This window comes from Pseudophryne corroboree, chromosome 3 (assembly GCF_028390025.1).
Source record: "Pseudophryne corroboree isolate aPseCor3 chromosome 3, aPseCor3.hap2, whole genome shotgun sequence".
Lineage (NCBI taxonomy): Eukaryota > Metazoa > Chordata > Amphibia > Anura > Myobatrachidae > Pseudophryne > Pseudophryne corroboree.
The window spans coordinates 444289380-444311233 of NC_086446.1; the positions used below are offsets into that span (position 1 = coordinate 444289380).

Here is a 21854-nt window from a genome sequence, read left to right on the forward strand (position 1 = left end):
AGATTACCCTGTATGGCACCAACAATGCTACAAGTACCACTGAGTATCTCTTAGTACCCCTGGCCAGTGCGCACCAAGGTAAAAGACACGGAAATGTGGTCACTTACTATAATATTAAATGTAGTGTATTCTTTTATAATAAAAAAGTGACCCCTTTCTGAGAATGTGAGCCACGTTTCTTAGTATTTCTGTGCACATATGCCATGCCCCTTTTTAAAGCATGCGCCACCATGAAATCTCTGGCATGTGTAGATTCATCTAGAGTTGCCAAATGCAAAAAGTTGGGATGTATTTTATAAAATTGACTGTGTTTCACCCAAATGTAGGCATTTCAATATGGATTGGGAGGTGGGCTCACAGACCCTCCAACATGACCCGCCCCACTAGGTACAAAATGCTCTGTTTCTGGACTTCCCTCTTAATTTATGATTTCCATCACCTGTGTTGAACTAGTTAAATGATAAGAAACTGTTTCTTCACAGGTGATGGCAATAATAAATTAAGAGGGAAGTCCAGAAACAGAGCATTTTGTACCTAGTGGGGCGGGTCATGTTGGAGGGTCTGGGCTCATATTATCCAATTTCACAAGTCTATTGCCCTTATTTATCAATGAGTGATGAATTGCACCAGCCAATCAACTCCTAACTTCCATGTCACAGGCTGGGTTTGAAAAATTAGTTAGGAACGGATTGGCTGGTGAAATTTATCACTTACATTAGGGCATAAATGTTGATGAGTATTGCATAATAAATTACAGTATTTGTAAGTACATAATACGGGCTGATTCATTTTTTAATTCACTGCACCGCGCTCAGGTGTAATGCTGCATACAGCACAGCATCAGCAACTTTCACTTTTAATTCGACGTCATCAGCAGCCATTAGGTGCCGAAGAAGTGCTGTCCGCAGACAAGATGGCGGCAGGGAGACCGGTCACGTGGTCCACGCGGCCCAATCAGCGGGTGTAACCTTAGAAACCAGGGAAGGAAGGAGGGAGGGGGCGGCTCTCGTCGTAAAGCGAAGCCGCGTGAAGAGCTGTACTAGTGTACACAGAAGCTTGTGCCTGACCGCTTTGTGTCCGGGAAGGGTCAGTATCGCTGGGGGAGAAAGACTCGGCTCCGGCTTATAGAAGAGGATTCAGCGTGTTCAGGTGAGTGCCGGGCCCGCCTTACAGTATATGAGTGAGCGTGCGTTGGTAGCGTACACACGCACGCCGTCTCTCGCACAGTGCCGCCGCCAGCAGGCCACAGGCCCGCCGCGTCCTTCACCACAGTCGCCTGTATTTACAGTGTGATAAATGTAAATGGCGGTCAGGTCACCCACCCTGTATGCTGGGTATGGCTGTGGCTACATTCATATTCGGGAGTACCCTCATATTTCCCCTCCCTTTGGGTTCCCCTTCTGCCTCCCGCCATCTCACACTCCCTCCCTATACCGCCTCTCTCACGTGTATTCCCTGCACACGCGGGAGCCCCCGCGGTTACTCGGTCTCCTATGTTATACACTTACTATTGTTCTTCCTCGTGCAGACACTGTAGGGTTACGCCGCGCTGGCCTGTACCTACCATTTGTTTTATTTCATGATCAGATACTTTGGGTGCACCTCTAAATAAGATCTTTTACATACTAGAACTTGTATGTGTTGGTTTTTTTTTTTTTTTTTTTGCAAATGCAGTTTAGTGCTTCATGATTTACTAACTTGGTTTACAGTCTATGCTTAGCAGGACTTGTATTACTTGTGCAACACATTATTCAGTGTATCTTGAGTGAACTACAGCAGGGTAAAGAAATTAACTTTGCCTATCCTCTTAAAACAATTATATTGAAATGAAGAACTTTAGTACAAGTGCTTTATTTTAGGGGTGCTAAATATATGCACGTTGCACACTCATCCATTATGAAAAGTCAGTCAAACATGTAAAGCTTCTTGTACACTAGAAGGATTGTTAAAAATTAACACTGTAAAGACACGCCTCTTGTTCCATGTGATTACAAAAAATAATTAATTACATATATCATTCAGTTTTTACCTATGCTACTGAACTTATTTAAATTAAATTGCTGTCTCAAACATCCAACCCCCTCCCCTCTGAGTTCTCCAATTGTCGTTCCATGCAAACTGCTTCAAAAAGGGAAGCATCCTGTGGGTCCCTAATTTATGCTGTTATAAGTCTTCTTATTTTCTCTTGCATTTATAGGGGGATACTGGAGAATGCTTATTACAGTGGTGTATAGATGGGTCCGCTGGTGCACTGTAAGAAATCTTCAACTGACTGCTGGCTCCTCCCCTCTATGCCCCCTCCCACAGCTCAGTTTAGAAAAATGTGCACTCGAAGCCACTCGCATCTCTGGAGGGCTCCATAGTTTTTCTTCGTATTTATTTTAAATTGTATTATTTTCAGACAGGGTAGCTGGCAACAGGTATGGGTTGTTGGGTCGACTCAACTTAGGTTGACAGTCATTAGGTCGACCACTGAAGGTTGACATGCATTAGGTCGACAGGTGAAAAGGTCGACATGAGTTTTTGTACTGTTTTTGGTGTCGTTTTCTTCGTAAAGTCACGGGGAACCCCAGTTAGTGCACAGTGTCCCATCGCATGGCTCACCATGCTTCGGGCAAGGTGCCTCCCTCCACTACTGCTTCGCTCAGCACAGGTTACCGTTCCAGTCGTAATCCGTGTGGATCGTCAAGTATGGAAAAATCAAAAAATGTGAGAAACTCATGTTGACCTTTTGACCTGTCGACCTAATGACTGTCAACCTAAGCTGTGTCAACCGAACAACTGTATCCCCTGGCAACTACCTGTCTTCAATGAGAGAGGTTTCCAAGATACTTCTCGAGGCAGAAAGAGATGCCACGGCCATCTTTATACCGGTAGAACGGTAAAGTGGATTCCAGCAGACACAATCTACACCCAAAAGAGTGAGGTCTTCATCCACAGGTCTTCCAACAGATAGTATATCGGTGGGGATGCTCATAGGTAGACCTGATGGCTTCTCGGAACAACAAGAGGCTTCAGAGTTATTGTTCAAGAACAAGAAATCCACAGGCGACAGCAGTGGATGCGCTAATGATGCCTTGGAATTAGCAAACCGTATATCTTTTCCCTCCATTTCCTTTACGAGACTAGGAGTGAGTTCAGGCAAATCTAATTGCCCCAGACTGGCCACGCAGAGTTTGGTACGCAGATCTCATTTTTACCTATTGGTAGATGAACCCTGGCCTCTGATGCCCGGGAAGATCTTCCTTACTAAGGCCCGTTAGTCTATCCTGACTTACACCAGCTATGTTTAATGGCGTGGACGTTGAAAAGGCAAATTCTAGCCAGGAAGGGCTTTCCAGGTGCGGTAATGCTAACTATGCTTCAAATCAGAAAGGCAGTCACTTCACGACATTCCCATCGAATATGAAAGCGGTATGTCTCCTGGTGTGAAGGACGATAATACAGGTTGAGTCTCCCATATCCAAAATGCTTGGGACCAGAGGTATTTTGGATATCGGATTATTCCGTATTTTGGAATAATTGCATACCATAATGAGATATCATGGTGATAGGACCTAAATCTAGGCACAGAATGCATTTATGTTACATATACAGCTTATACACACAGCCTGAAGGTCATTTTAGACAATATTCTTAACAACTTTGTGCATTAAACAAAGTGTGTGTACATTCACACAAATCATATATGTTTGATATACACCTTTTACACACAGCCTGAAGGTCATTAAATACAATATTTTTAATAACTTTGTGTATTAAACAAAGTTTGTGTACAATGAGCCATGAGAAAACAAAGATTTCATTGTCTCACTCTCACTCAAAAAATTCCGTATTTCGGAATATTCCGTATTTCGGAATATTTGGATATGGGATACTCAACCTGTATCCATCAGTGGATTTCAAACTGGGTCGCCTTTTATGCCTCCTACAGTCAGGAGTGAATGTGGGCCTAAGTTTTGCTCACTAAATGGTCAGATTTCAGCTTTATCAATCCTTTCCCGGAAACATGCTGCCATAGGTTCAGACATTCCTCAAAGGTGTGCTTCACATATTACCACCTTTTGTACCACCTCAGACACCTTGGGATCTAAACCTGGTTTTAGATTTCCTGAAATCTCCTTGGTTTGAACCACTACAAACTGTAGAAGAAAGATATCTTACGTGGAAGACACTAATGCTGTTAGTCTTGGATTCAGCTAGCAGTCTCTCAGAGTTAGGAGCATTGTCGGCCAAGAGTCCCTACCTTCTGTTTCACGTTGACCGTGCACAGCTCAGAACTCAGCAGAAGTTCTTGCTGAAGGTTATCTCAGCTTTTAATATCAACAACCGATAGTGGTTCTGGTCATTAATGATGTCTTGGCTACTCCAAGATGACTGGATGTAGTATGAACACTGAAGATCTGTCCGAAGAACTGCTCGTATCGGAATGTCAGATTCTCTTCTCATTTATACGATGCCAACCAGATAGGTTGCCCAGTTTCAAGGCCATTGGGTCATACTCGCTCTCCAACAGGCTTATTTGTCAGCAGGTTTGCCTCTGCCACATTCCATTACAGCCCACTCTTCAAGTTCGGTGGGCTCCTCTTGGGAGTTTCGGCATTACACCTATGCCGAGCAGCCAACTGGTCGGGAACAAACATGTTGTCAAATTCAATTGGTTTTATACCCTGGCGCTGAGGACAGTCAGCATTGTCGTTCAGTATTTCAGGCGTCTCCGCACACTCCCGCCCGTTAAGGGAGCTCTGGGATGTCCCCATTGAAATGAGCATTCCCCAGTATCCCCTATGGATGCAAGAGAAAATGGGATTTTGGTACCTACCGGTAAATCCTTTTCACGTAGTCCATAGGGGATACTGGGCAGCCACCGCTGTGCTTCGTAAACTTTCCTGCAAAAAGTTAAGTTCTAGTGTTACAGATTTGCTATCAGTTTCTGTAGTGTTCATTCTAGGATTTTTTTAGGGCAGGGTGCTGATCATTGAGGAGGGCACATTTTAATTTTGAAGGGCACATTTTTGATGTGACTCTTTGCGCACAAAGCATAGCGCATGTGTGTGTGTGTATATATATGTGTATATATATATATATATATATATATATATAATATGACACCCATGTAACACCCAACATCCGTACTGAGAAAATTACTATTTCTCTAACATCCTAGTGGATGCTGGGGACTCCGTAAGGACCATGGGGAATAGACGGGCTCCGCAGGAGACTGGGCACTCTAAAGAGAGATTCAGTACTATCTGGTGTGCACTGGCTCCTCACTCTATGCCCCTCCTCCAGATCTCAGCTAGAATCTGTGCCCGGCCAGAGCTGGGTGCTCCTAGTGGGCTCTCCTGAGCTTGCTAGAAAAGAAAGTATTTTGTCAGGTTTTTTATTTTCAGAGAGCTTCTGCTGGCAACAGACTCTCTGCTACGAGGGACTGAGGGGAGAGAAGCAAACCTACTCACGGCAGCTAGGTAGCGCTTCTTAGGCTACTGGACACCATTAGCTCCAGAGGGTTCGAACACAGGTACCTAACCTTGATCGTCCGTTCCCGGAGCCGCGCCGCCGTCCCCCTCGCAGAGCCAGAAGCAGCAGAAGCATGAAGACATCGAAGTCGGCGGCTGAAGACTCCTGTCTTCACTTAAGGTAGCGCACAGCACTTCAGCTGTGCGCCATTGCTCCCACAGCACACCGCACACTCCGGTCACTGTAGGGTGCAGGACGCGGGGGGGGGGGGGGGGGAGGCGCGCCCTGGGCAGCAATTAATTACCTTTTTGGCAAAAATAGACATATATACAGTTTGGGACTGTATATATGCCCGAGCCCCCGCCATTTTTTACACATTAAAGCGGGACAGAAGGCCGCCACTGAGGGGGCGGGGCCTTCTTCCTCAGCACACCAGCGCCATTTTCTCTTCACAGCTCCGCTGGAAGGACGCTCCCCAGGCTCTCCCCTGCAGTATACAGGTGCAATAGAGAGTAAAAAGAGAGGGGGGGCACATACATTTAGGCGCAGAGATATATTAAACAGCAGCTACGGGGTAAACAGTAAGGTACAGTGTAATCCCTGGGTTATATAGCGCTGGGGTGTGTGCTGGCATACTCTCTCTCTGTCTCCCCAAAAGCCTTTGTGGGGTCCTGTCCTCAGTCAGAGCATTCCCTGTGTGTGTGCTGTGTGTCGGTACGCCTGTATCGATATGTTTGATGAGGAAGGATACGTGGAGGCAGAACAAGGGCAGCTGAGTGTGGTGTCGCCGCCGACGGTGCCGACACCTGATTGGATGGGTATGTGGAAGGTGTTAAATGATAATGTAAACTCCTTGCATAACAGATTGGATAAAACTGTAACCTTGGGACAGTCAGGGTCTCAACCCATGCCTGATCCTACAGCGCAGAGGCCGTCAGGGTCTCAAAAGCGCACACTATCCCAGATAGTTGACACAGATGTCGACACGGAATCTGACTCCAGTGTCGATGACGATGAGGCAAAGTTGCAGCCTAAAATGACTAAAGCCATCCGCTACATGATTGTAGCAATGAAGGATGTATTGCACATTTCTGAGGAAAATCCTGTCCCTGACAAGAGGATTTATATGTATGGGGAGAAAAAGCATGAAGTGACTTTTCCCCCTTCACATGAATTAAATGAATTATGTGAAAAAGCGTGGGATTCCCCTGACAGGAAGGTGATAATTTCCAAGAGATTACTTATGGCGTATCCTTTCCCGCCAACTGACAGGTTACGCTGGGAATCCTCCCCTAGGGTAGACAAGGCGTTGACACGCTTGTCTAAGAAGGTGGCCCTGCCGTCTCGGGATACGGCCGCCCTAAAGGATCCTGCGGGTAGAAAGCAGGAAGCTATCCTGAAGTCTGTTTATACACATTCTGGCACACTGCTGAGGCCAGCAATTGCTTCGGCCTGGATGTGTAGTGCGGTAGCTGCATGGACGGATACTCTGTCTGAGGAGATAGATACCCTGGACAGGGACACTGTTCTACTGACCCTGGCACATATCAAGGACGCGGTCCTATATATGCGGGATGCCCAGAGGGACATTTGCCTGCTGGGCTCTAGAGTAAACGCAATGTACATTTCTGCCAGAAAGGTCTTATGGACTCGGCAATGGACAGGGGATACCGACTCTAAAAAACACATGGAGGTTTTACCTTTATACGGGTGAGGAACTGTTTGGGGACGGTCTCTCGGACCTAGTTTCCACAGCTACGGCTGGGAAGTCAAATTTCTTGCCTTATGTCCCTCCACAGCCTAAGAAAGCACCGTATTACCAAATGCAGTCCTTTCGTTCTCAGAAGAGTAAGAAGGTCAGAGGTGCGTCCTTTCTTGCCAGAGGCAGGGGTAGAGGAAAAAAGCTGCACCATGCAGCTAGTTCCCAGGAGCAAAAGTCTACCCCGGCTTCCACTAAATCCACCGCATGACGCTAAGGCTCCACAGGCGGAGCCAGGAGCTGTGGGGGCGCGTCTCCGACATTTCAGCCACCAGTGGGTTCGCTCACAGGTGGATCCTTGGGCTATACAAATTGTGTCTCAGGGATACAAGCTGGAATTCGAGGTGACGCCCCCTCACCGTTACCTAAAATCGGCCTTACCAACTTACCATGGAAAGGGAGATAGTGTTGGCGGCAATTCACAAACTTTTACTCCAGCAGGTGGTGGTAGAGGTTTCCCCCCCCCCCCCCCCCCCCCCCCCTACCCCCTTCAACGGGGAAGGGGCTACTATTCCACTATGTTTGTGGTACCGAAACCGGACAGTTCGGTCAGACCCATTTTAAATTTAAAATCCCTGAACATTTATCTGAAGAAATTAAAGTTCAAAATGGAATCGCTCAGAGCGGTCATTGCAAGCCTGGAAGAGGGGGATTTTATGGTGTCTCTGGACATCAAGGATGCTTACTTGCATGTCCCCATTTATCCGCCTCATCAGGAGTACCTCAGGTTTGTGGTACGGGACTGTCATTACCAATTCCAGACGTTGCCGTTTGGCCTGTCCACGGCACCGAGAGTTTTTACCAAGGTGATGGCGGAAATGATGGTGCTCCTTCGGAAGCAAGGGGTTACAATTATCCCATACTTGGACGATCTCCTCATAAAGGCGAGGTCCAGGGAGCAGTTGCTGATCAGCGTAGCACACTCTCAGGAAGTGTTGCGTCAGCACGGCTGGATTCTGAACATTCCAAAGTCGCAGCTGATTCCTGCGACGCGTCTGCCCTTCCTGGGCATGATTCTGGACACAGACCAGAAGAAGGTGTTTCTCCCGGAGGAGAAGGCTCAGGAGCTTGTGACTCTGGTCAGAGACCTCCTAAAGCTAAAACAGGTGTCGGTGCATCACTGCACACGAGTCCTGGGAAAGATGGTGGCGTCATACGAAGCCATTCCCTTCGGCAGGATACATGCGAGGATCTTTCAGTGGGATCTGCTGGACAAGTGGTCCGGATCGCATCTTCAGATGCATCGGATGATCACCCTGTCCCCCAGGGCCAGGGTGTCTCTTCTGTGGTGGCTACAAGGTGCTCACCTCCTCGAGGGCTGCAGATTCGGCATACAGGACTGGGTCCTGGTGACCACGGATGCAAGCCTCCGAGGGTGGGGGGCAGTCACTCAAGGAAGAAACTTCCAAGGGCTGTGGTCAAGTCAGGAGACTTGTCTGCACATAAATATCCTGGAGCTACGGGCCATATACAACGCCCTGAGTCAAGCTGAGCCTCTGCTTCGAGACCAACCAGTGCTGATTCAGTCAGACAACATCACGGCAGTCGCTCATGTGAACCGCCAGGGCGGCACAAGAAGCAGAGTGGCAATGGCGGAAGCCACCAGGATTCTTCGTTGGGCGGAGAATCACGTGCAAGCACTGTCAGCAGTGTTCATTCCGGGAGTTGACAACTGGGAAGCAGACTTCCTCAGCAGACACGACCTCCACCCGGGAGAGTGGGGACTTCATCAAGAAGTTTTCACGCAGATTGTAAATCGATGGGGACTGCCACAGGTGGACATGATGGCGTCCCGCCTCAACAAAAAATTAAGAGGTATTGCGCCAGGTCAAGGGACCCTCAGGCGATAGCTGTGGACGCACTGGTGACACCATGGGTATTCCAGTCGGTCTATGTGTTTCCTCCTCTTCCTCTCATACCCAGGGTACTGAGAATCGTAAGAAAAAGAGTGAGAACAATACTCATTGTTCCGGATTGGCCAAGAAGGACTTGGTACCCGGAACTGCAAGAAATGCTCACAGAGGACCCATGGCCTCTGCCTCTCAGACAGGACCTGTTGCAACAGGGGCCCTGTCTGTTCCAGGACTTACCGCGGCTGCGTTTGATGGCATGGCGGTTGAACGCCGGATCCTAGCAGAAAAGGGCATTCCGGATGCAGTTATTCCTACGCTGATAAAGGCTAGGAAGGACGTGACCGCAAAACATTATCACCGTATATGGCGAAAATATGTTGCTTGGTGTGAGGCCAGGAAGGCCCCTACAGAGGAATTCCAGCTGGGTCGATTCCTGCACTTCCTACAGTCGGGTGTGACTATGGGCCTGAAATTAGGGTCCATAAAGGTCCAGATTTCGGCCCTATCCATTTTCTTTCAAAAAGAACTGGCTTCACTGCCTGAGGTTCAGACGTTTGTTAAGGGAGTGCTGCATATTCAGCCTCCTTTTGTGCCACCAGTGGCACCTTGGGATCTTAACGTGGTCTTGGGTTTCCTGAAATCCCACTGGTTTGAGCCACTTAAGACAGTGGAGCTAAAGTATCTCACGTGGAAAGTGGTCATGCTGTTGGCCTTAGCCTCAGCTAGGCGTGTGTCAGAATTGGCGGCTTTGTCATGTAAAAGCCCCTATCTGATCTTCCATATGGATAGGGCAGAATTGCGGACTCGTCCGCAGTTTCTGCCAAAGGTGGTGTCATCTTTTCATTTGAACCAACCCATTGTGGTGCCTGCGGCTACTCGTGACTTGGAGGATTCCAAGTTGCTTGATGTAGTCAGGGCTTTGAAGATCTATGTTGCCAGGACGGCTGGAGTCAGGATAACTGACTCGCTGTTTATCCTGTATGCATCCAACAAGCTGGGTGCTCCTGCTTCAAAGCAAACCATTGCTCGCTGGATTTGTAACACGATTCAGCAGTCTCATTCTGCGGCTGGATTGCCGCATCCAAAATCAGTGAAAGCCCATTCCACAAGGAAGGTGGGCTCTTCTTGGGCGGCTGCCCGAGGGGTCTCGGCATTACAGCTTTGCCGAGCTGCTACTTGGTCGGTTTCAAACACATTTGCAAAATTCTAAAAGTTTGATACCCTGGCTGAGGAGGACCTGGTGTTTGCCCATTCGGTGCTGCAGAGTCATCCGCACTCTCCCGCCCGTTTGGGAGCTTTGGTATAATCCCCATGGTCCTTACGGAGTCCCCAGCATCCACTAGGACGTTAGAGAAAATAAGAATTTACTCACCGGTAATTCTATTTCTCGTAGTCCGTAGTGGATGCTGGGCGCCCGTCCCAAGTGCGGACTTTCTGCAATACGTGTATATAGTTATTGCTTAACAAAGGGTTATGGTTATGTAGCATCGGTTGAGTGATGCTCAGTTGTTGTTCATACTGTTAACTGGGTAAGTTTATCACAAGTTGTACAGTGTGATTGGTGTGGCTGGTATGAGTCTTACCCTGGATTCCAAAATCCTTTCCTTGTTATGTCAGCTCTTCCGGGCACAGTTTCCTTAACTGAGGTCTGGAGGAGGGGCATAGAGGGAGGAGCCAGTGCACACCAGATAGTACTGAATCTTTCTTTAGAGTGCCCAGTCTCCTGTGGAGCCCGTCTATTCCCCATGGTCCTTAGGGAGTCCCCAGCATCCACTACGGACTACGAGAAATAGAATTACCGGTGAGTAAATTCTTATTTTCTCCAGTCTCCTTGAAAGAATGGCTATAGTATATACACATAATAAGTAGATAATAATGTCTCCTCCACTGATGAAGTAGTTATAATCCCTAAGTGTTATAAAACAGAAAAGTTAAGTAGAGGGTTAAAATATACAGTATAGGTACAAAATAAGTCTGTTCTTCTACTAAGGAAATAGTGTAAGCAGTACATGCTCACTGCTTACCCTGTTCTTTCCCTCTATATCAGAGTGCTGTTATGCAGGCAGCCACAGCAGTGATGCCATTTACAGTGCCTCAATCTGCCATCCAGTTCATTAAGGATAGAAATTGTTTCCAGTTTCAGAGGTGGGTAAGGAGTAAACAACTACATTGTAACATGCACTCTGTTGCATTCTGTATACAAGGGGGCGATTTATGATCCTTCAGGGTGCACTGAAAAAGGGCAGGGTGCTTTTTCACATTTCAAAAATGGGCAGGGTGCAGCACCCTGCTGAAACAGCCTAGAAGGAACACTATTTCTGGTTTTTGGATCAGCTTTTTGCTGGCCCTTTTAATTATTCTTGTTGTGCTTATGTTCTTATTATTCTGTTTCTCCCTCCACTCAAAGTATGTTCCGACTCCGTGCCTGCGGGCACTTTTTCTGGACTGAGCTGTGGGAGGGGGCATAGAGGGGGGAGCCAGCACAGTCAGTTGATTTGTTATGCACCGGCTCCAGCGGACCCATCTATACCTCATTGTAATAAGCATTCCCCAGTATCCCCTATGGACTACGAGAAAAGGAGTTACTGGTAGGTACCAAAATCCCATTTTTCTTTGCAAAGCAATGTTTGGCTGCATTTCAAATTAATGTAGAAGGGTCCATCCTGCAGATAATGGAACCTCCAAAATACATAGGGTTATATTCAATTGCAGTCGAAAACTGCCGTCTGTCGAAAAGACGGCAGTTTTCGACTTTTTAAGGTCGAATCCTGATTTGACCTATTCAGAGCTTTTCGATAAGTTGAGGCATTCGACTTTTCGAAAAGCACGTGGATCGGCGGAATAGCTGCCGATCCACGTGTTGATGTCGAAAACGGGGCCAAATCCGACAGGTTTTGTCCCCCTTTTCGACTATCTCAATCCGACATCAAAATGTCGGAATGAGACGGGGGGGACAGCCGGCGGGCATACAGGAGATCAGCGCTACGATCAGCGCTGCAGCTGGATGTCACTCACCCTCACGGCAGCTTCCACCTGGCTCCAGCACGCTGTTGGAGCTGGGTGGAAGCTGCCGTGAAGTCTGGAGGCTGAGTGACATACTTGAAAAAGTCGAATTAAGATGGGTATTGATAGGGTTGTCAGATCCATTCCGACAAATACATGTCGGAATGGATCCGACTTTAATTGAATATACCCCACAGTGGGTAGCTTATAGTGGGTTCGACCTCTACTTAAAAAAGCTTGGACAAATATAAAATGTGCAAAAGTGATGAATTGAAAAAAATTTTTTTTATTGATGGATACAGCAAAAATGTCTTGCCTAATGTCACAAATCTGGCCGCCTTAAGATACAGCAGTCTGAAGCAGCTGGTCGTGAACCGTGAGCATTTCGGTCATTTACTGATAAGAACACCATTTCTCTGCCACCATGATGCAATAAATATGGAGTCATTCCATTCGCCGAACAAATTAGTAATATTTCACACTGAATCACAGAGAATATGCTAGATAAAATTTAATAATCCGAGAAGTCTTACGGCTTAAAAGGAAACTGCAGTAAGTTAAGGCAGTCACAGCCTGCTTCCGAGTAGTACCGAGCTTTATGTCCTACATTTCAGAACCAATGTCTATAGAGATGGATGCTGCACTAGGAATGGGATTTGTATGATGATATTTGAGCCATTGATGGCTTGGTGCTGCGCCTATGCCCATATGCACAGAAAATGTGCAACTTCAGTTAAATCCCTTGCATTTAAAACTTCTTTCTCAGCATGCCATACGTGGGACTCGAACTCTCAACTTCTCATTCTTCAGACACTTGCTATTTGCCTATTAATACAGGTTGAGTCTCCCTTATCCAAAATGCTTGGGACCAGAGGCATTTTGGATATCGGATTTTTCCGTATTTTGGAATAATTGCATACCACAATGAGATCACGGCGATGGGATCCAAGTCTAAGCACAGAATGCATTTATGTTTCATATACACCTTATACACACAGCCTGAAGGTCATTTTAGCCATTATTTTTAATAACTTTGTGCATTAAACAAAGTGTGTCTACATTCACACAATTCATTTATGTTTCATATACACCTTATACACACAGCCTGGAGGTCATTTAATACAATATTTTTAATAACTCTGTCTATTAAACAAAGTTTGTGTACATTGAGCCATCAGAAAACAAAGTTTCACTGTCTCACTCTCCGTCAAAAAAAATCCGTATTTCGTAATATTCCGTATTTCGGAATATATGGATATGGGATACTCAACCTGTATTAACAATGTCAATGTCTAATGGCTCACGCGTAGGAAGGTATATGTGACGTCATATTTTGTGTTCAGATCACTTGCTTGGGGTGTTAAGTAAGCTAGCTAGTTTACTTCAAACGGGTAGAAACACTAGTTTTGAGTAACTGTTTGTGTTTCTGAACCAGTGTGTAGGACTAAACGCTGTTTTATGACCAATGTTAAATGATCAGTACTACTGTTTCCTTTCGATGAGTTGGAGAAGGATAAACGCCAGACCCGCTTAAGACACTGATTTAAGCTCAATACACTTTTTTAATTTAAACCAGTGGCACACTTTTTTTTTTTTCTCTCTGATGCTGCAGCTTATTACATGCAGCTATAATTTGTCAATGGATAATGAAGCAGGCTCTCTATGCAAGGAGCTTGTATGTTAAAGCAATATATAAACTCTAAAATAGGATTGTACAACTTATTACAGTATTTTCTCTCTAACTCTATGGGGGCGATTCAATTGTTTAGTCACCTGCCGGCAGCTATTCAGATAATTGGGTGTGAGTTCCGCTAGCGCCAATATTTCTGCTAGCAGCCTCTCGAGGTGGCGAGCAGAATTGCGCTAGGTGTCCAGTTTGAGCGCACAAACAGCCCTTTTTGCATAGCTGCTGGGACTTTAGTCTGGTTTAGCCGCCTTGTGTGTCTAAACATGGTTCTTTTGCGCCCCTTCCCAAAAAAAAATAACAAACAATTTAGGCTTGTGTTGCACTTTTAGTGACTGGTGAGACAAACTTACCAAAGTTAAGCAAGGGTCTGCCTCTGACCTATATTATGCCCCTCTAAATGTAGGTAAAAACGACCTGGTAGCATAGAACTGGATGTTTGTATGCCTTGTGAGGTTGAGGTCCAGGACCAACATGCCTAGAGGCATCCACCTTGTGATGGTGATTCTTGATTGGGCTAAGTCTATAGTTCAGAAAGTGGATAAATTTAACCTGTACAGAATCACTAATCAGATGTCGCACCTTATGGTAAGATGCAACTGATAACTTGTAGCATAAGTTTTCCTGGTAGTTTAAATCAGATTCCTTGTTAAGAAGGGCAAGTTTTTGATATGCTATGTGAGGGTCAGACAGGTTGGTGGGTAGATTCTTCTAAAGGCCCATACACACTTGACGATAAAATGAGCGACGTCGTTCATTTCAGCCCTCATCAACGACGTCGCTCATTATATCGTCAAGTGTGTATGCATCCGACGACCACCGATGCGCTGCCCCGCGGGACGTTAATGACCCTCGCTTATCTGTGGAGCATGTATGCTCAATTTCCACTATGGTCGTTACCGACCAGAGACGTCGTTGAATGTGTATGGTGTGAACGACCAACGACCAAGCCACTGTTCACCAGCCCTGTTCCCAGCTCATTATTTTAATAAACTGTTCAGCTTGGATGCTTCAACGATGAATGCTCTTTGGTCGTTGGTAGTGTGTATGCTCATTTCGTTTGCTCAGCTGTTCAAGGGAAGTCGTTAACGACGGTCGTATCGTCAAGTGTGTATGGGCCTTAAGGGTGTGTACACACGGTGAGATAAATCTGAAAGATTTTGGCTATATAGTCAAAATCTTATGAAAAGTTAGTGCATATCTCATGGTGCTAGGCAGCTTGCGATACAGATTCGATCCCGATGCACGCTCCCGTGGGGTCGGTATCGTAAGGCTAGATAGACTGTGCAGGCAAGTCAATCTTGACTATCTAGTGTACAATCTAGTACAAAGTATAGTCAAAATTGGCACTTAGTCAAAATCGTACATAGACAAAATCTCAAGCACAGATAGTCAAAATCTGTCCTATCTGTGCTATCTGGTCTCTGAGGGAGTTCAAGGGAAATCGCATAGTCAAAATCGAACATAGCAGGGATCTCACCGTGTGTACACACCAAGTGTGCAGAACTTGATGCTGGTAGCCCGTCAAGCACTTTAAAATGAGAACAAACAGTGCACCTTTTGCTCCTATGTTATGTAAAGGAGAAAAGCAAGTGATAGCTATTCTGGCTCCCCCCATCCCTCCTCCCTTCTTTTTTTTTTTTATTTTATTTTTTTTATTTGCTGCATACAGTATTTGAATAGACGTAGCTATAAGACAGACAAGAAATTCCAAATTATCCCGTAAATTAAAACGTCAGTTCGGAGATCCCTCTTACGATGGATGCTACAATTGCAAGGCAGGCTATAGCATGTCATCCCTTTTATCATGCAATATTAAAAAATCCTACTGCTCGAAAAAAATGTGAGCTATTTCTTTTCTGATTTTCAGGCGTTTCTTTTGCCTGCTATGGATATAGCTTGGGTCAATAAAGCTTTATAGGTTTGTTGTAAATCTGACCAAAGATGTAAAATTGGGTACACACTGGGCGAAATATCTGCCGTTCGATCACTTGCAATGACTGACGTCACAGATGAGCAGGCAATTTCAATGCCAACCCAGCTGTGATGTGAAGATCGAAATATCGAGCAGCCAATCTGTAAGTGAATATGCTTACGTGAATCGGCTGCTCTGTCGGCGCAACAGCGAGTATGCCGTCAAGCTGCTCCAGTGTGTACCCAGATTATTATACTGGCAGTGTGGTTTGGCACGATTTCTACTGTAACCAATATTTCTCTATCGTCCTAAGTGGATGCTGGGGTTCCTGAAAGGACCATGGGGAATAGCGGCTCCGCAGGAGACGGGGCACAAAAGTAAAGCTTTTACAGGTCAGGTGGTGTGTACTGGCTCCTCCCCCTATGACCCTCCTCCAGACTCCAGTTAGATTTTTGTGCCCGGCCGAGAAGGGTGCAATTCTAGGTGGCTCTCATAAAGAGCTGCTTAGAGAGTTTAGCTTAGGTTTTTTATTTTACAGTGATTCCTGCTGGCAACAGGATCACTGCAACGAGGGACAGAGGGGAGAAGAAGTGAACTCACCTGCGTGCAGGATGGATTGGCTTCTTGGCTACTGGACATGAAGCTCCAGAGGGACGATCACAGGTACAGCCTGGATGGTCACCGGAGCCACGCCGCCGGCCCCCTCACAGATGCTGAAGCAAGAAGAGGTCCAGAATCGGCGGCTGAAGACTCCTGCAGTCTTCTTAAGGTAGCGCACAGCACTGCAGCTGTGCGCCATTTTCCTCTCAGCACACTTCACACGGCAGTCACTGAGGGTGCAGGGCGCTGGGGGGGGGCGCCCTGGGAGGCAAATGAAAACCTTTAAAAAGGCTAAAAATACCTCACATATAGCCCCAGAGGCTATATGGAGATATTTACCCCTGCCTAAATGTACTAAATAGCGGGAGACGAGCCCGCCGAAAAAGGGGCGGGGCCTATCTCCTCAGCACACGGCGCCATTTTCTGTCACAGCTCCGCTGGTCAGGAAGGCTCCCAGGTCTCTCCCCTGCACTGCACTACAGAAACAGGGTATAACAGAGAGGGGGGGCAAAATAAATGGCAATATATTAATATAAAAGCAGCTATAAGGGAGCACTTAATCATAAGGCTATCCCTGTCATATATAGCGCTTTTTTGGTGTGTGCTGGCAGACTCTCCCTCTGTCTCCCCAAAGGGCTAGTGGGTCCTGTCTTCGTATAGAGCATTCCCTGTGTGTCTGCTGTGTGTCGGTACGTGTGTGTCGACATGTATGAGGACGTTATTGGTGTGGAGGCGGAGCAATTGCCAAATATGAGGATGTCACCTCCTAGGGGGTCGACACCAGAATGGATGCCTTTATTTGTGGAATTACGGGATAGCGTCAACTCGCTTAAGCAGTCGTTTGCCGACATGAGGCGGCCGGACACTCAATTAGTGCCTGTCCAGGCGCCTCAAACACCGTCAGGGGCTGTAAAACGCCCCTTGCCTCAGTCGGTCGACACAGACCCAGACACAGGCACTGATTCGGGTGGTGAAGGTGACGAATCAACCGTATTTTCCAGTAGGGCCACACGTTATATGATTTTGGCAATAAAGGAGATGTTACATTTAGCTGATACTACAGGTACCACTAAACAGGGTATTATGTGGGGTGTGAAAAAACTACCAGTAGTTTTTACCGAATCAGAAGAATTAAATGACGTGTGTGATGAAGCGTGGGGTGCCCCGATAAAAAACTGCTAATTTCAAAGAAGTTATTGGCTTTATACCCTTTCCCGCCAGAGGTTAGGGAGCGCTGGGAAACACCTCCTAGGGTGGACAAAGCGCTAACACGCTTATCAAAACAAGTGGCGTTACCCTCTCCTGAGACGGCCGCACTTAAAGATCCATCAGATAGGAGGATGGAAAATATCCAAAAAGGTATATACACACATGCAGGTGTTATACTACGACCAGCTATTGCGACTGCCTGGATGTGCAGTGCTGGGGTAGTTTGGTCAGAGTCCCTGATCGAAAATATTGATACCCTGGACAGGGACAATATTTTACTGTCGTTAGAACAAATAAAGGATGCATTTCTTTATATGCGTGATGCACAGAGAGATATCTGCACACTGGCATCACGGGTAAGTGCTATGTCCATTTCGGCCAGAAGAGCTTTATGGACACGACAGTGGACAGGCGATGCGTAGAGGAGTTATTTGGGGTCGGTCTATAGGATTTGGTGGCCACGGCTACGGCCGGGAAATCCACCTTTCTACCTCAAGTCACTCCCCAAACAGAAAAAGGCACCGACCTTTCAACCGCAGCCCTTTCGTTCCTTTAAAAATAAGAGAGCAAAGGGCTATTCATATCTGCCACGAGGCAGAGGACGAGGGAAGAGACAGCAACAGGCAGCTCCTTCCCAGGAACAGAAGCCCTCCCCGGCTTCTACAAAAGCCTCAGCATGACGCTGGGGCTTCGCAAGCGGACTCGGGGGCGGTAGGCGGTCGTCTCAAGAATTACAGCGCGCAGTGGGCTCACTCGCAGGTAAATCCCTGGATCCTGCAGATAATATCTCAGGGGTACAGGTTGAAATTAGAGACAGAGCCACCTCGCCGTTTCCTGAAGTCTGCTTTACCAACGTCCCCCTCAGAAAGGGAGACGGTTTTGGAAGCCATTCACAAGCTGTATTCTCAGCAGGTGATAGTCAAGGTACCTCTTCTACAACAAGAGAAGGGGTATTATTCCACTCTATTTGTGGTACCGAAGCCGGATGGCTCGGTAAGGCCTATTCTAAATCTGAAGTCCTTGAACCTGTACATAAAGAAGTTCAAGTTCAAGATGGAGTCACTCAGAGCAGTGATAGCGAACCTGGAAGAAGGGGACTTTATGGTATCCTTGGACATCAAGGATGCGTATCTCCACGTTCCAATTACCCCTCACACCAGGGGTACCTCAGGTTCGTTGTACAAAACTGTCACTATCAGTTTCAGACGCTGCCGTTTGGTTTGTCCACGGCACCTCGGGTCTTTACAAAGGTAATGGCCGAGATAATATTTCTTCTTCGAAGAAAAGGCGTATTTATTATCCCATACTTGGACGATCTCCTAATAAGGGCAAGGTCCAGAGAACAGCTAGAGATGGGTTTAGCACTATCTCAAGAGGTGCTAAAGCAGCACGGATGGATTCTGAATATTCCAAAATCCCAATTAATGCCGACAACTCGTCTGCTGTTCCTGGGGATGATTCTGGACACAGTTCAGAAAAAGGTTTTTCTTCCCGAAGAAAAAGCCAAGGAGTTATCTGACCTGGTCAGGAACCTCCTAAAACCAGGAAAGGTGTCTGTACATCAATGCACAAGAGTCCTGGGATAAAATGGTAGCTTCTTACGAAGCAATCCCTTTCGGCAGATTCCATGCAATGGGATCTGTTGGACAAATGGTCAGGGTCGCATCTTCAGATGCACCTGCGGATAACCCTGTCGCCGAGAACAAGGGTATCCCTTCTGTGGTGGTTGCAGGAGGCTCATCTATTGGAGGGCCGCAGATTCGGCATGCAGGATTGGATCCTGGTGACCACGGATGCCAGCCTGAGAGGCTGGGGAGCAGTCACACAGGGAAGAAATTTCCAGGGAGTGTGGTCGAGCCTGAAAAAGTCTCTTCACATAAGCATTCTGGAACTAAGAGCAATCTACAATGCTCTAAGCCAGGCGGAACCTCTGCTTCAAGGAAGACCGGTGTTGATCCAGTCGGACAACATCACGGCAGTCGCCCATGTAAACAGACAGGGCGGCACAAGAAGCAGGAGGGCAATGGCAGAAGCTGCCAGGATCCTTCGCTGGGCGGAGAATCACGTGATAGCACTGTCAGCAGTATTCATCCCGGGCGTGGACAACTGGGAAGCAGACTTCCTCAGCAGACACGACCTTCACCCGGGAGAGTGGGGACTTCATCCAGAAGTTTTCCACATGCTATTAAACCGTTGGGTAAAACCAATGGTGGACATGATGGCGTCTCGCCTCAACAAAACACTGGACAGGTATTGCGCCAGGTCAAGAGATCCGCAGGCAATAGCTGTGGACGCGCTGGTAACACCTTGGGTGTACCAGTCGGTATATGTGTTTCCTCCTCTGCCTCTCATACCAAAGGTATTGAGGATTATACGGCAAAGAGGAGTAAGACTAGTGGCTCCGGATTGGCCAAGAAGGACTTGGTACCCGGAACTTCAAGAGATGGTCACGGACGATCCGTGGCCTCTACTTCTGAGAAGGGACCTGCTTCAGCAGGGTCCTTGTCTTTTTCAAGACTTACCGCGGCTGCGTTTGACGGCATGGCGTTTGAATGCCAGATCCTAAAAGGAAAAGGCATTCCAGAAGAAGTCATTCCTACCTTGATAAAGGCAAGGAAGGAAGTCACCGCGAAGCATTATCGCCGTATTTGGCGAAAATATGTTGCGTGGTGCGAGCAGCGGAGTGCTCCGATGGAGGAATTTCAACTGGGTCGTTTTCCTACATTTCCTGCAATCAGGATTGTCTATGGGTCTCAAATTGGGATCTATTAAGGTTCAAATTTCGGCCCTATCAATATTCTTCCAAAAAGAATTGGCCTCAGTCCCTGAGGTCCAGATTTTTATCAAAGGAGTACTGCATATACAGCCTCCTGTGGTGCCTAAGGTGGCACCGTGGGATCTAAATGTAGTTTTAGATTTCCTCAAATCCAATTGGTTTGAACCACTAAAGAATGTGGATTTGAAATATCTCACATGGAAAGTGACTATGTTACTGGCCCTGGCTTCGGCCGGGAGAGTATCTGAACTGGCGGCTTTGTCTTATAAAAGCCCTTATTTAATTTTCCATTTGACATAGGGCAGAGCTGCGGACGCGTCCGCATTTTCTCCCTAAGGTGGTATCAGCGTTTCGCCTGAACCAGCCTATTGTAGTGCCTGCGGCTACAGACGACTTGAAGGACTCCAAGTTGTTGGACGTTGTCAGAGCCTTAAAAATATACATTTAAAGGACGGCTGGAGTCAGAAAATCTGACTCGCTGTTTATATTGTATGCACCCAACAAGTTGGGTGCACCTGCTTCTAAGCAGTCGATTGCTCGTTGGATTTGTAACAAAATTCAACTTGTACATTCTGTGGCAGGCCTGCCACAGCCTAAATCTGTTAAGGCCCATTCCGCAAGGAAGGTGGGCTCATCTTGGGCGGCTGCCCGAGGGGTCTCGGCATTACAACTCTGCCGAGCAGCTACGTGGTCAGGGGAGAACACGTTTGTAAATTTTTACAAATTTGATACCCTGGCAAAGGAGGACCTGGAGTTCTCTCATTCGGTGCTGCAGAGTCATCCGCACTCTCCCGCCCGTTTGGGAGCTTTGGTATAATCCCCATGGTCCTTTCAGGAACCCCAGCATCCACTTAGGACGATAGAGAAAATAAGAATTTACTTACCGATAATTCTATTTCTCGGAGTCCGTAGTGGATGCTGGGCGCCCATCCCAAGTGCGGATTATCTGCAATACTTGTACATAGTTATTGTTAACTAATTCGGGTTATTGTTTAGGAAGCCATCTTTCAGAGGCTCCTCTGTTATCATACTATTAACTGGGTTTAGATCACAAGTTGTACGGTGTGATTGGTGTGGCTGGTATGAGTCTTACCCGGGATTCAAAATCCTCCCTTATTGTGTACGCTCGTCCGGGCACAGTACCTAACTGGAGTCTGGAGGAGGGTCATAGGGGGAGGAGCCAGTACACACCACCTGACCTGTAAAAGCTTTACTTTTGTGCCCTGTCTCCTGCGGAGCCGCTATTCCCCATGGTCCTTTCAGGAACCCCAGCATCCACTACGGACTCCGAGAAATAGAATTATCGGTAAGTAAATTCTTATTTTCTCTATCCTAGTGGATGCTGGGGTTCCTGAAAGGACCATGGGGAATAGCGGCTCCGCAGGAGACAGGGCACAAAAAGTAAAGCTTTACGATCAGGTGGTGTGTACTGGCTCCTCCCCCTATGACCCTCCTCCAAGCCTCAGTTAGATTTTTGTGCCCGGCCGAGAAGGGTGCAATCTAGGTGGCTCTCCTAAAGAGCTGCTTAGAAAAGTTTAGCTTAGGTTTTTTGTTTTACAGTGAGTCCTGCTGGCAACAGGATCACTGCAACGAGG

The 21854-nt window shown here is 46.9% G+C and overlaps 1 protein-coding gene across 3 annotated transcripts in view; it reads left to right on the top strand.

The window, feature by feature from the left end:
- Positions 1–955: 955 nt before the first annotated feature.
- The window catches only part of NCOA5 (nuclear receptor coactivator 5), a 79382-nt gene continuing 58483 nt past the window's right edge, over positions 956–21854 (top strand). For 2 of the 3 annotated variants that reach the window (XM_063960461.1, XM_063960462.1), the window contains exon 1: positions 956–1149. The gene's annotated coding sequence lies outside the window, so the exon portion shown is untranslated. The remainder of the gene's footprint in view (positions 1150–21854) is intronic. The other variant, XM_063960463.1, reaches the window with a different exon arrangement.